Here is a 12,822-nt window from a genome sequence, read left to right on the forward strand (position 1 = left end):
GGCCTTGATTAATTTAATCCAAAAATGGTAATCCACTCCCACTTGCCATTGTGATTGATTCATATAAATCAGGCGTAAACAAATTGGTCTATGGCATATCCATGGCCAAAGTGACTGACTTAAGAATAGGCTTGGGATCTGAGAAGAAAGATACCCACTCTTCTTAGAGCTTTCTCCTTTCCTCTAGTATTGTAATGTGAGGGTTTGACTCTTGGAACCATTACAGCTGCTTTGCTCTGATGAGGGAAGCCAGCCTGAAGATAAAACCACTCCTGAGGTGAGGTATCATAGAGAAAAAGAGCCAGGGCCACCAGAAGAAGCCAATCATGAGGCCTGCCTGACTTCAGGACCTCCAGTTACATGAGTCAACACATTTTGTCATTGACTCAACCGTTCTGAGTCAGGTTTTCTATTACTAGCTGCTCAAAGCATCCTGATACACTGTTCTCCATTATTAGGATACCTCTCCCCCTCAAATTTATAATTGAAAATGTCTGATCTTCTTTCAGAGCCAAGCTAAATTGTCACAAACTCTATGAAGCCCATGAGCAACAATCATTTGGGCTTTTATTCTCCCATTGCGCTTTGCTCTTACTTCTAGTAGTCATTCATTCATTCAACGTATATATTTATTGAGCATTTTGTATGTACCAGGTTCTTTCATAGGCACTAGAAACACAGAAATAAGCAAGTGGACAAACGTCTCAGAGCTTATATTCTAGGGGGCAAGACAGAAACTAATGACCAACAAAATGGTAAAAATGCAGAGGGATATAAAGTATTATGGAGATAAATAAATCTTTGAAAAAGACATAGCGAGTGCTCAGAGAGACTGCAATGTAAAATAGGGTGGTGAAGGAAAGTCTCACTAAAAAGGTAGAATTTGAGCAGAGATTTAAAAGAGGTAAGAAAGTATCTGTGGGGGAAAGTAAGGCAGGAGTGTATGCATCATGTTCAATGTCAGTGTGTCATTAAAGAGCAAGTACATCAGTGTGGTGGGACAGGAGTGAGAGAGTCAGGAGAGGGGGACAAATTAAAAACCTGGGCCAGATCATACAAGACCTTGTACGCCATTGGCTTAAATAGAGAGTTTGGGCAAAGAAGTGATAGGATCTGACTTCTCTTTCAGGCTCATTCTGGTTGCTAGTTTGAGAATAGACTTTGGGGAACACTTATCACATTGTATAATTATTAGATTATTTATCTCTGGCACGTCTTCTCCCTTTGAGTGCAAAAGTCGCATCTTCTTGAACTTAATATGCTCATGACTTGCAAGTATTTGAGAGACTTACTGAGCAGTCATGTATTTGTTGAATTAGTTCCATTTCTTTCATCGAACATAAAAGAAATGTATGCATTTCTTTTGTATGCATGCATTTCAGATTGTAAATGCAATCTGAAAAAGATTACATTGAGTTTAATTTCACAGCAGAGCAACACTAAATTGATAAAGGCAGTAGAGTGTGGAAAGGGAAAAAGAAGAAAGTCAAGTAAACTTCCACATAGGTAAATAAATATAGAGTACAGTTTTAAAATAAAGAAGAGTTTGCCTCTAGATTTTTAAATGAATTAAGAGCTAAGGGAATGCAGAATTCTAACTTAATCAAGGGTATCAATTAAACATCTAAAATGACACCAAATACTATAGTGCTGTGTCTCCATTAAAATTAAAGTATTGCTGAAACCTTGGAAAATTAGTCATTTCCCAAATGACTGTGTCTAACAATAGCATGGACAAATCATCAGATAAGTATCTCATAGTTAAATAAATCTATCCCTGAATTTAGATCAAATTATATGTTTGAGGCATGTGTGTTACTTCCTAATACAAATTTGCAACTTCATTGAATTTTCAGACAATTCATAGGTTTCACTGAACTTATTCTTTTGCACCATCATTTGTCTGGTGTTTGAAAAGCTGTATTCACAAGTTCAGCTGGAAAATATTTATAAGCGCTATGGTGCCAGGCATTGGCAAATGTCCTCCCCGGACATGTGCTGAAGGGAACAAGCCACACAACTGCTTCCCTCCCACATAATCCCTCTGGCTCATTGAAATTGGATGACCTTCCTGGGAACTCTAATTTACTATGGCCTCTGTGGGTGCCAAAAGCCTAAGAAAGCTTGCTGGGTTGTTCTCATTGAAATACTGAGCTTGCTGGGTTCTCATTCAGGCATCTTAAGACACACTTCCTTCTTGCTCAGTGAAACTGCTAATTGGCACAGGAAATATCCCAGCTTTGTCCATTTTCTATAGTAGTTGGAAATCCTTCTACCTGACTGTGCTGACGGAATTATATTTTCAATGGTGTGAAGGCCCCACACATTTCAATGATAACTTTGGGAATAAAATAATATGCATAATGCATTTGGTGAGGCTCATGCCACAGAATAAGTGGTAACAAGCAAGACCCTCCAAAATTGGGGGCTAAAAAAATAGGTGCTTGGAATAGAGTTATTTAAATTTGATAAAAGGTGAAAATAGTGCCTTTTTGTTCCTATGCTTTTTACCTTAATTAGTCCATTTGCACTTTTATATGTTTAATCTTTTTGCCACTAGTTATAAATAACAGGGACAGTTGTGGTCAGTTTCCAAGGAATACTTTTCCATCAACTCAAGAAATTATGTTACATTGCCAAGAGTGAAGAAAATTGTCCTTGTATTTGTCGTTGGCCAAGAGCCCATGTCTCCCATATGTATGAAGGAAAAAAAAAAAACCACTCTAATTCGTATTTTTAGGTCTTGTCTGCTTCTAATGGAATTGTGTAGAGCCGCAGACAAAAAGGAGACATAATTCTCATGAGAACACTAGGGCTTGGTGTTGAAATTATTTAAACCTTTTTAAGCCAGTCTTAACATTTTGAATGTTTGTTTATGTCAAATTGCCAAAAGCTACCATAAATTCTTTGCATATGTGCACGCATGTGTGTCTTCCTTGAATTCAAGTAGAGGCATAATTGTTTGGTTGAGTCGTTAGGGGATAATGATGTTCTTTGTGATGTTTCGTGCTTTAGCTGTGATATTTCATATCAAATAAATTGATATGAGCAAAGTCCATTAAATCATTAAAAATAAGAGATTATTAATATTTTGCTTTGTGTCTCTAATTGCATATTGTGAGGTTTTTGAGTATTCACTGATAACAAGATAGCAATTCATGATATCATTGTCCTTGTGTTTAAAAAGATCATGACAGGATGACTGAGCAGGATGATGGTTGTATCCAGAAAAATCCAGTCATCACTAGTCTTTACTGTACTTCATGTAAAGAAGTTTATTCATGCTGCCCTGTTTCCAGTGTTAGAAGTTATTTGATTCATTGAAATTCTATGTGCCCACAATATGTCCGGAACTGTGATAAATAGTTAAATGGATAAAAAGGAAGTCCCCTGGAGAACTTTTGTTTAGGTCCTCTTTGAATTGTGATTTCTAATTCTTGCCAAGTTGTTTTGTTGGAGTTAACTTTTAAAGGATAGTTTCAAAGGGTAATATTTTATGACCCCCCAAATTAAAGATCCATTAGTTTGTGAAACAAAACTAAAAACAATTTTCAAGATCACAGTAAGTCAAAGAGGTTGGTGCGTGAGAAGAAACAAAATGATGGATAAAACAAAATTGACAGTTCCAGAAATAGAGCCAAAATACACATGGGAATTTAGAGTGTGCAAAGCTGGTATTTCAAAACAGTGAGGATAGATCAATTATTTAATAGTCAGTGTTAAAACAGCCAGCTAGATCTTTAGATGAAGATCAAACTGGATGTCTATCTTAGAGCCCTAATAATTCTTGGTAAAATAATGATTTAAAATAATAATAATAATAGGAACCCTAAAAAAATTAGAAAAAATTTTGAATTCTTTTTCTTCATTTAAGATTATGAAATGGGCAAAGTCTGTTTAAACATAAAACATTGCTTATAGGCTATAAAAGAAAAGGAAATGACAGATTTGACTACGTAAAAATTCAAAGTATCTATACAGCAAAGTACCATAAAATGTCAAAAGTACCATAAAATGTCAAAAGAAAAAAAACAAACTGGTAAAAAAAAAATTTGCTGAACATATAATAAGCAAGCAAAAGGATAATTTCCTAGACCTGCAAAAAGTATTCACCAACCACGTGCATTCTGTCATGGGGGTGATGGTGGAAAAGACAATAAATTATACACTTAGTAAATTATTATGTAATATGTTAGAGCCATGGTTCCCAAACTATGTTCCAAGGCATCCTGTGGTGCTACAACAAAATTATAGGTACTATGCAGATTATCTAAATTTTCAAGGGAAACACAGCGACCTTTATCAGACAATGTGCAAATAATCAGCTGAGGGGGCTCTAAATATCAACATGAGGTCATGCTAAATTTCTTTCAGTGACATCATATCTTTTCAAAGCTAGCTTTTCAGTGGTTGCTGTGACAACGAGCAAATACTGTACAAAAATCAACACACATCAGGGATTGAGAGTAGTATTACCCATTATGATTCCAAGTTTTGACAAGCCACTCAAATACCAGGAGGCACACACATCCTATTAGTAAGTAATTATGATTAATTAAAAATGAAATATAAATATTATTTTCTTCCAACTTACGTGTGTTATTTTTTCAAATGGCTAAGTTGTTAGGATATAAATACTTATTAAGTTGTTTGGCCCTAACTAATAAATGGAATTATTAGATATTTCTTTTAGCCAGAGGTGTTGTGAAAAAGTTGAGAGACTAAGGGCACCGTGTACTGATAAAGTTTGGGAACCTCTGTGTTAGAAGGTGATAAGTGCTATGAAAAAATAATATGTAATCTCAAAGTTAATGTCCAAAACTGAACTTCTGATCTTACTGCAAAAAACCAAAAAACACAAAACCCCTGCTCCACTTGAGCTTTTAAAAGTCTTTTGTTGCTATTATCCAAATGAAGTCTTGGAAATATTATATTTCTATTAATTGAAAAGTGTTCTATACTGGTATTGTTTGCTATAGTTAGGATAAATCTTACACAAATTATACTTTGGCTGTGACTTAAGTAACTCACTCACTCTGGGAGCTATTTTTAAACAGTAAGTAGTGTTTAAGTTTACATTATTTTCTGAATGCTTTTAGAAGGAGAGTTATGCTCACACATTTTTAAATATTTTAAGTGACAAATATTTTACATTATATGACTATTTCAAGAACATGTTTAACTACATACATGATTTCCTTTTATCTGAGATTAAAATCCTAGAGAGTCTTTATGACCCAACATGAGTACCATACTTGAGTGAGTTCATCTCAGAATGAGAAGTAGAGTATTTCTAGACAAATAGGTACTAAAATCACTGTTTATATCTAGAAAAGAGCAATATACCTTGAAATGTACTGAAGTCAAAATATAATTTGTGTAAGATTTATCCTGTTTAACTAAAGCAAACAATACCAGTATAGAACACTTTTCAATTAATAGAAGACTAAACCTAGAGTACAATTTTTAATGTTTCCAAGACTACACTCGGAGATCAAAGAGGAGATGGATTTAGGCTGGATAAATTAATTGGGTGTATTTGCCATATCTGTATTATTTTTAAAAAGTAGACTGAATGATATCACCAAGAAATGAACATATTCTAGCAGAAGAGGGCAAAGATTGAGTCATGGAGCACCCCAACATTGACGGAACAGGAAGAAGATGAGGAAGGAAGAGGATGAGAAGGAGCAACTAGTGAAGGAGACAAACAAGGCTGGAAAGCGTGTACCAGGGAATGTAGCGCAAATGAGGAATCTGAAGCGACCACTGGAATTCATTACATAGAAATCTTGATAAGAGCAGTTTCTGTGGAGGGATGGAGCGGAAATCTGACTGGGTTTAACAAAGACTGTGAAATGGAGAGAATTTCTGCTCAAGTAATCCCATAGGTAAACTGGATGAACCCTCCAGATAAGGAAAACAAACTGGACAAAATGGTAAAAAAAAAAAAAAAAAAACCCAGAAAACAAAAAGACTCCAACTTTTTCAAGGTACTGGAGAACTAACAAAGAAAACTCAGAGAGAGAGGCAAAGCACTCAGGAATGCTTTTTTCTTAGGGATATCAAGTCATATGGGAACTGCCAGCTAAAGGTTAAATAAGAAGCTGAGTAGAACTTCAAACAAACGTTCAGGTCTGTTTGGTAGGCAAACACGGGACTTGGGGCTTGCCAAGGAGTATAAGGCCTCATAAAGCAAAACCAAACAAATACCCAAGGATTGAGTTGGGCCCCTGAAGCTGTTAGAGTGAATAGGAATAGAAGGACCCTCCGAGGGACCCAATTTAGTTTCAAAAGATCTCAATTGCTGTTTTAGAGTAAGGCGATCAATGGGAAGGTGGCCGATTTTCCCCTCAGAAGATATTAGGCCATATCTGAGATGTTTCTTATTGTTATACAGCAGGATGCTACCAGCATCTGGTGGGTGGAGACTAGGGACGCTGGTAAACATCCTAAAGTGCACAGGACAATTCCTGCAACAAAAAATTATTCAGTTAACAATGTCAATAGTGCTGGGGTCCAGAAACCCTGGATTAACGTGATCTGGAATTGCTAGTGCCCCTAGCTGCCTTTGGAAACTAATAAAATGTTAGGATAAAAATAATGCTACTCTGGGGCTCAAGTTATATCTACAATTGGTTCTATACAATGTCTGACGAGAGGTTAAAAATAATCAGGTACATGAGGTGAGACAATGAGATCAAAATGAAAAGAAACATATACGCTGACACAAAGTGATTAAGAATTTTGTGTTTTTAACTTTTTAATTATGGAAAATAAACATACACAAAAATAGAAAACAGTAGGCATGATAGAAAGAAAAATGAACACCCATTTATCTATCACCTACTAATAACAATAAACATTAACTCATAAACACTTTTTTCATCCATCCTGCTCCACTCCCACTGAATTATTCTAAGACACTTTCATAACATTTCACTTCTATGTCAGTATATATCTCTAAAAGACAAAGAATCTTTTTTTTTAAATACACTATGAACAGAATGCTTGCGTGTGCCCCTCCCCCCCAATTCATGTGTGGAAGCCCTAACGTCCAATGCGATGGAATTTGGAGATGGAACTTTGGGGGGTTTATGGGGTTAAATGAGGTCAGGAGGGAGGGGCCTTTGTGATGGATTAGTGTCTTTATAAGAAGAGACATCAGAGAGCTTATTCTCTTTCTCTCTCCCCATACACACACAAAAAAGAGGTTATGTGAGCATACAGCAAAATGGCAGCTGTCTGCAAGCCAACAATAGAGCTTTCTCCAGAATCTGACCATGCTGGCACCCTGATCTCAGACTTCCAGCCTCCAGAAATGTATGTGGCAAAATAAATTTCTGTTGTTCAAGCCACCCAGTCTGTGATATTTTGTTATTGGCAAGGTGAGCTGAAGAATCTGACACATAACAATAACGCTGTTAGCACTCCTTAAGAACAAAACCAGGACTTTTAATATAATCTATTATCCAGCCAGGGTTTTAATTTCTTGAATTACTTCATAAACTTTTTCTAGTTGGATTGTGAGACTCAGGACCCAAACATGTTCCTAAGACAGATCTACCAAGCACACATATTCACAGAAGTTTAGCTTCTTGCTTTTTCCTTCCATGGGAGGCAATTGTCTCCTTCCTCCATAGGTAGTTATTTAATTTCTTTTATGGTTTAGCATTCTGTATTTTAATAAAAGCAAAGACAGTCATAATTATATTCATAATACTTTTCCATTTCTAAGAGAAGTAATAGCATATTTACATTTTCTTTTACTGCTTTTGGTATGATAACACTTTTTGTCACAGTTTGCTTCTTTTTTGTGTGAGGAAAATTGGCTCTGAGCTGACATCTGTGCCAATCTTCCTTTATTTCATGTGGGGTGACACCACAGTATGGCCTGGTGAGCGGTGCTAGGTCTGTACCCAGGATCTGAACCTGTGCACCTGGGGCTGCCCAAGCGGAGTGCACAAACTTAATCACTATGCCACAGGGCCAGCCCCAGTTTGCTTCTTAACATGAGAGTAATTTAACTTTATTTCCTCGATCATCTTTATTAACTTTGTTTCATATCTAGTTTTACTTAAATGGTTTCTCAGTTCTTAAATAAATACAAACACGATAGAAAGCGATCCTTTATATCCATTTTATATGTTCTAATCAGGAGTTTGTAACTTCTCAATTGTTTTTTATGAACCATTCCAAGACATCCTTCCAACTGGAGTTAAATAATGTGTCTGAATTTTATCAACTTTTTTCTTCTCAGATGTTCTGACTTTTTGTTTTGAGTCTTTAAAAGCATATGTTAGAAGTCTTTAAAATGTCATTATGTCCCAACAGCCTTATACTGGGGAGACTATCTTGTTACACAAAAACTCTTCAGAAAGTCCAAGTTTGCATGTGTTTAAAATACTCTATCAACAAGAGGAAGCTGAAAAGAAAAAATATAACAGTTGTAAAATACCAAAGTAATCAACAGTTTCAGGTACTGTGGAGATTACTTTTACTCTGATGAGATTAAGGGAATGAATTGAGCAAGATACATACTCTGTGTTCTTACGTATGTTTTTAAAAATTGCTTGCAGCTGCCTTTTGAAAGACTTTGCTAAGAGAATGAAAAGACAAGCCATAGGCTGGTAGAAAATATGTGTAAAACACAAATCTGTTGGAGGAATTGCATCTAAAATATACAAAGAACTCTTAAAATTCAGCAATTAGAAAAAAATCCAATTTAAAAATGGACAAAAGATTTGAACAGACACCTCACCAAAGAAGACATACAGATGGCAAATAAGCATATGAAAAGATGTTCAACATCATTTGTCATTAGGAAACTGCAAATTAAAACAATAATAATATATTGTTATCCACCTATTAGAATGGCTAAAATCCAAAAAACTGACAATAACAATTGCTGGCAAGGATGTGGAACAGCGAGATCGCTCACTCATAGCTGCTGGGAATGCAAAATGGCACAGCCACTTCAGAAGACAGTTTTTCATTTTTTCACACACCTAAACATAGTCTTACCATACAGTCCAGCAATTGCAATCTTAGGTATTTACCCAACTAATCTGAAAACTTATGTCCACAAAAAAATGGATTTTTATAGCAGCTTTATTCAGAATCACCAAAAACTGGAAACAACTAAGATGTCCTTAAAAGGTGAATGGATAAAGAAACTGTGATATAACCATTCAATGGACTATTACTCAGTGACAGAAAGAAATGAGCTATCAAGCCACGAAGGACATAGATAAATCTTAAAAGCATATTGCTAAGTGAAAGAGGTCAATCTGAAAAGACTGCTGCATCTTATAGGATTTCAATTATATGACATTCTGGAAAAAGTACAAACTATAAAGACAATAAAAAATCAGTGGTTTCCAGAGGTTCAGGAGGAGAGGAGGAATGTTGAATAGACAAGGGATTTTTTAAGACAATGAAACAATTTTGTGTGATACTACAATGGTGGATATATGACGCTACATGTTAATGAAACTTTAGTCTTCTACTTACAATTTTCACACCAGGTGACTGTGATGATTGTGAGAATTTTCCACAAACTGGCATCAGACTCCATTAATTTTAAACCTTGTTTCTCCTCCATTAGTCACATACTTCTGGTGCCAGGTCCACAGGACACCTTCACATCAAGATACAGCCTCTGGCCGCACACTTTTGGGTCAGATGCCCTAGTGGATTGGCACAGTGGTCAGTAGGATTGTTGCTGGAAGCCATTTGCAGAATGACTGCTAACACTTTAAAGGTAAATGGAAGTAGCCACAAATTTAACAAGTACACGACCATGTGAACACATTGCTAGCCCTCTTCCTAGGACTTATAAAGAACGTCTATAAGTGAAGGGTCCAGAAGTTTGAGCTTCATTAGCCTCACAGAAAATCAGCCTCAGGTGCTAGGAGTCTTTAGCAGTTCTCTTTTATTTTTTCAGTTTTCAAGGTGAAATAGCAACCAAAATGATCAGCTAAGAGTGAGACTGGGGAATGAAGTGGGTGGTTTGAAAGAGAAAATAATGTATGAAATTGTCAGCCATGAAAATAGAAAAATGATTGGACTAGGGAAATTTGGTATAATTGCTGAGCAGTACTGAGGCCCACTTGCAGCTCACAGGAAGGAATTTATAGGGGACTGGTAGGCACGATGGTGTATTGTAGTCTAGCTGTGTTTAGCCATACAAGTGTAGACAACGAGTAGGTGGAAAATTGGATTTGAGCAGGGGTGTCATTTATTGGGAAGTGAGAAGGATCAAGAGGGAAGGTGTATGTGAGAGAGTGATTTTAATGTTGTACCATGAATTTTACCTTGTGTAAGGAGAAAATAGAGGACATCAAAGGTTGTTAGTGGAAAATCATGGAGTCAATAGATTGACAGGTCCAGTGGGTCAAAGGATTGTTGGGATTGAAGTCCATGAGAGAGTAAACTGGAAAGATACAAAGTGGTAGTCAGAGAGAGAGTGCATGGGATTGAGATATGGATGGGCTGCAGTTAATGGGAATGACAAAGGCTATGGGATGACCATCAGACGGATGACTAGGGTGGTGTTGACAGCTGGTTCATTGGGAGAAAAGTTCAAGGACCTGAAAGGACAGGATGTTGAAAGGATAAGGTATGTGCATGTCAAAATGCCAAGAATTAAGACAGGAGTACAAACGAATTGAGTGACAGCAATGAGGAGGAGGAACCTAGGAGTTAGTACTTGAAAGCAACAATGAGTGGCAGTGGGTATGTAATCATCTGATAACATGAGATTCAAATCTGGGAGGGTTTAGGGAGGAGAGAAGAATGGCCCAGCCCCAGGGACAGCTGTGGAGGAAACACAGCCGCCAACTGAAAGGGCCCAAGAGGCAGATATGTCCTCAGAAGAGAGCCTCATTTCAATTTTGAGTAAGATGATGAAAAGTTCTGAAAATACATCGGATTTTACTAAATATAGCCTGGAATTCCAAAGGGCGCACATTACATTACAACCTCCATGTCCATCTATAATTTCCTGGTTACCATGGTAGAGTGGATAAAAGTTTATCTGGGCTGATGCAAAGTGTTCCACATTCTTCTAATAAATGGAATAGGTAAGGTAAGAGCATAGTATTGCATATACATATGCATATATATACTTTGCTCATGTCCCCCCAGAAATTCCAGAAGTTAATAAATAGTTAGCAGTGTTGACCTCTAGGGGAACTAACCTTAATGTTGAAGGGAGATTTTTACCTTTGTTTTATACCCTGCTTAAGTGCAATATTGCAATGTACAATGATGTGAGACAATTAAAATGTGAATACTTACTGGCTCTTTGATATTAAGGAGTTGTTCATTTTTATTAGGTATGACAAGGGTATTATGGTTATGTTTTAAAAAGTGATAATTTAGAAATACACATAAATATTTACAGATCAAATCTTTTTAGGCATTTGCCTAAAAATAATATGAAAGGGAGAGTGTTATAAACAGGGCGCTTAGAAAAAGTAAGGCCTTTCAGGAGTTGAGTAAGGTTAAAGCTGGGTGATGGTTCCATCGGGGTTCCTTCCACTCCCCTGTCTTCTTTTGCATATATTTCAAATTGTCTATAATAAGTTTTAGAAAATAACTTTTAACTTATAGGACATTATAGTTGATTATAGCTATTCACATCAACTTTTGTTTCAATTCCATAAATTATTATTTACATTGAATTTAAGGAAGGCAGTGGTATAAGTATTCATGTCCCAGTCCTCATGTTTTTATGGCTTAAAAGGGGAAAACAATTAGCAATCCAAAAAACCCCACAAAACTATGAGATAGATGGAGCAGGGCCTTGTAAGTCATGTTGAGGAGTTTGCGTTTTATCCTGAACATAATAAAAATGTTTTAACCAGAGGAAAATATCGTTTCTCCATATTATTCACTTTAATTTGATGAATTGATTAAAAAACGGCCAAATAGTGGAGGAGTGTGATCAGTTATAGTTGTCTAGGCTTCTATTGGTAGAAGTCTGTAACACAAAGGGTGAGAAGAGAAGGGAGAATCAGCAAAAAAATTGAAAAGAAATGGTGGGTGAATAAGTGGTGGCATGAAGCTGGGAGATGGGGTCTCAAGAGTCAAACACCAACCAGGGGTTAAGTGGAATGATTATTTATTGCCTAAACCACATAAGCCATAATGGTATTTGATCTTGTCATTCCTCTTCTCAGAAACACACAATGGCCTTCCGTTACCCCTAAGAATAACGTCCACCCTCTTTGCTGTGGCATTCAGGGCTCTGGTCTCATCTCTCTGTATATCTTTTTACGCATTATATGCTCAGGACACACTGCTTTGATTTGATGGGGTAAGCTCAGACATTTTATGACTTCTTCCTTTGGCAAACGCTGCTCAGACTGAGTATAATTCTCCTTCTCTATCAAAATTGGTCTCATCCTTCTAAGTCTTAGTCTAAACACCAACTTCACCATGATCCTCCCTAGTCTGTATCCATTTCTCCTCCCTACATGCCCTAAGAGCATTAACTGAACCTCAGTTTTGCACTTGTTACTTCCATGTGGCTTTATGCATATTACAGTCGTTTTCATATCTTCTCCCCAACTAAGTTAGAAACCTCTTGAGACCAAACAATGTGTTAATTCAACTTTATCTTCCCTGATTACCTTACCTATTTTAGTGGCTAATAAATATTTATTGAATTAAAATGATTTCTTATCCCCTTGTGTACATATTACAACAAAATATAGATTAATGACAAAGTTTCCATAGAAAAATTTGATTTTAGCTTAATACGTGCTCAACCATGTTGTAAACGTGTGAAAACCTTAAGATATCAAATGACAGGGC

The sequence above is a fragment of the Equus caballus genome, chromosome 28 (assembly GCF_041296265.1).
Source record: "Equus caballus isolate H_3958 breed thoroughbred chromosome 28, TB-T2T, whole genome shotgun sequence".
NCBI lineage: Eukaryota > Metazoa > Chordata > Mammalia > Perissodactyla > Equidae > Equus > Equus caballus.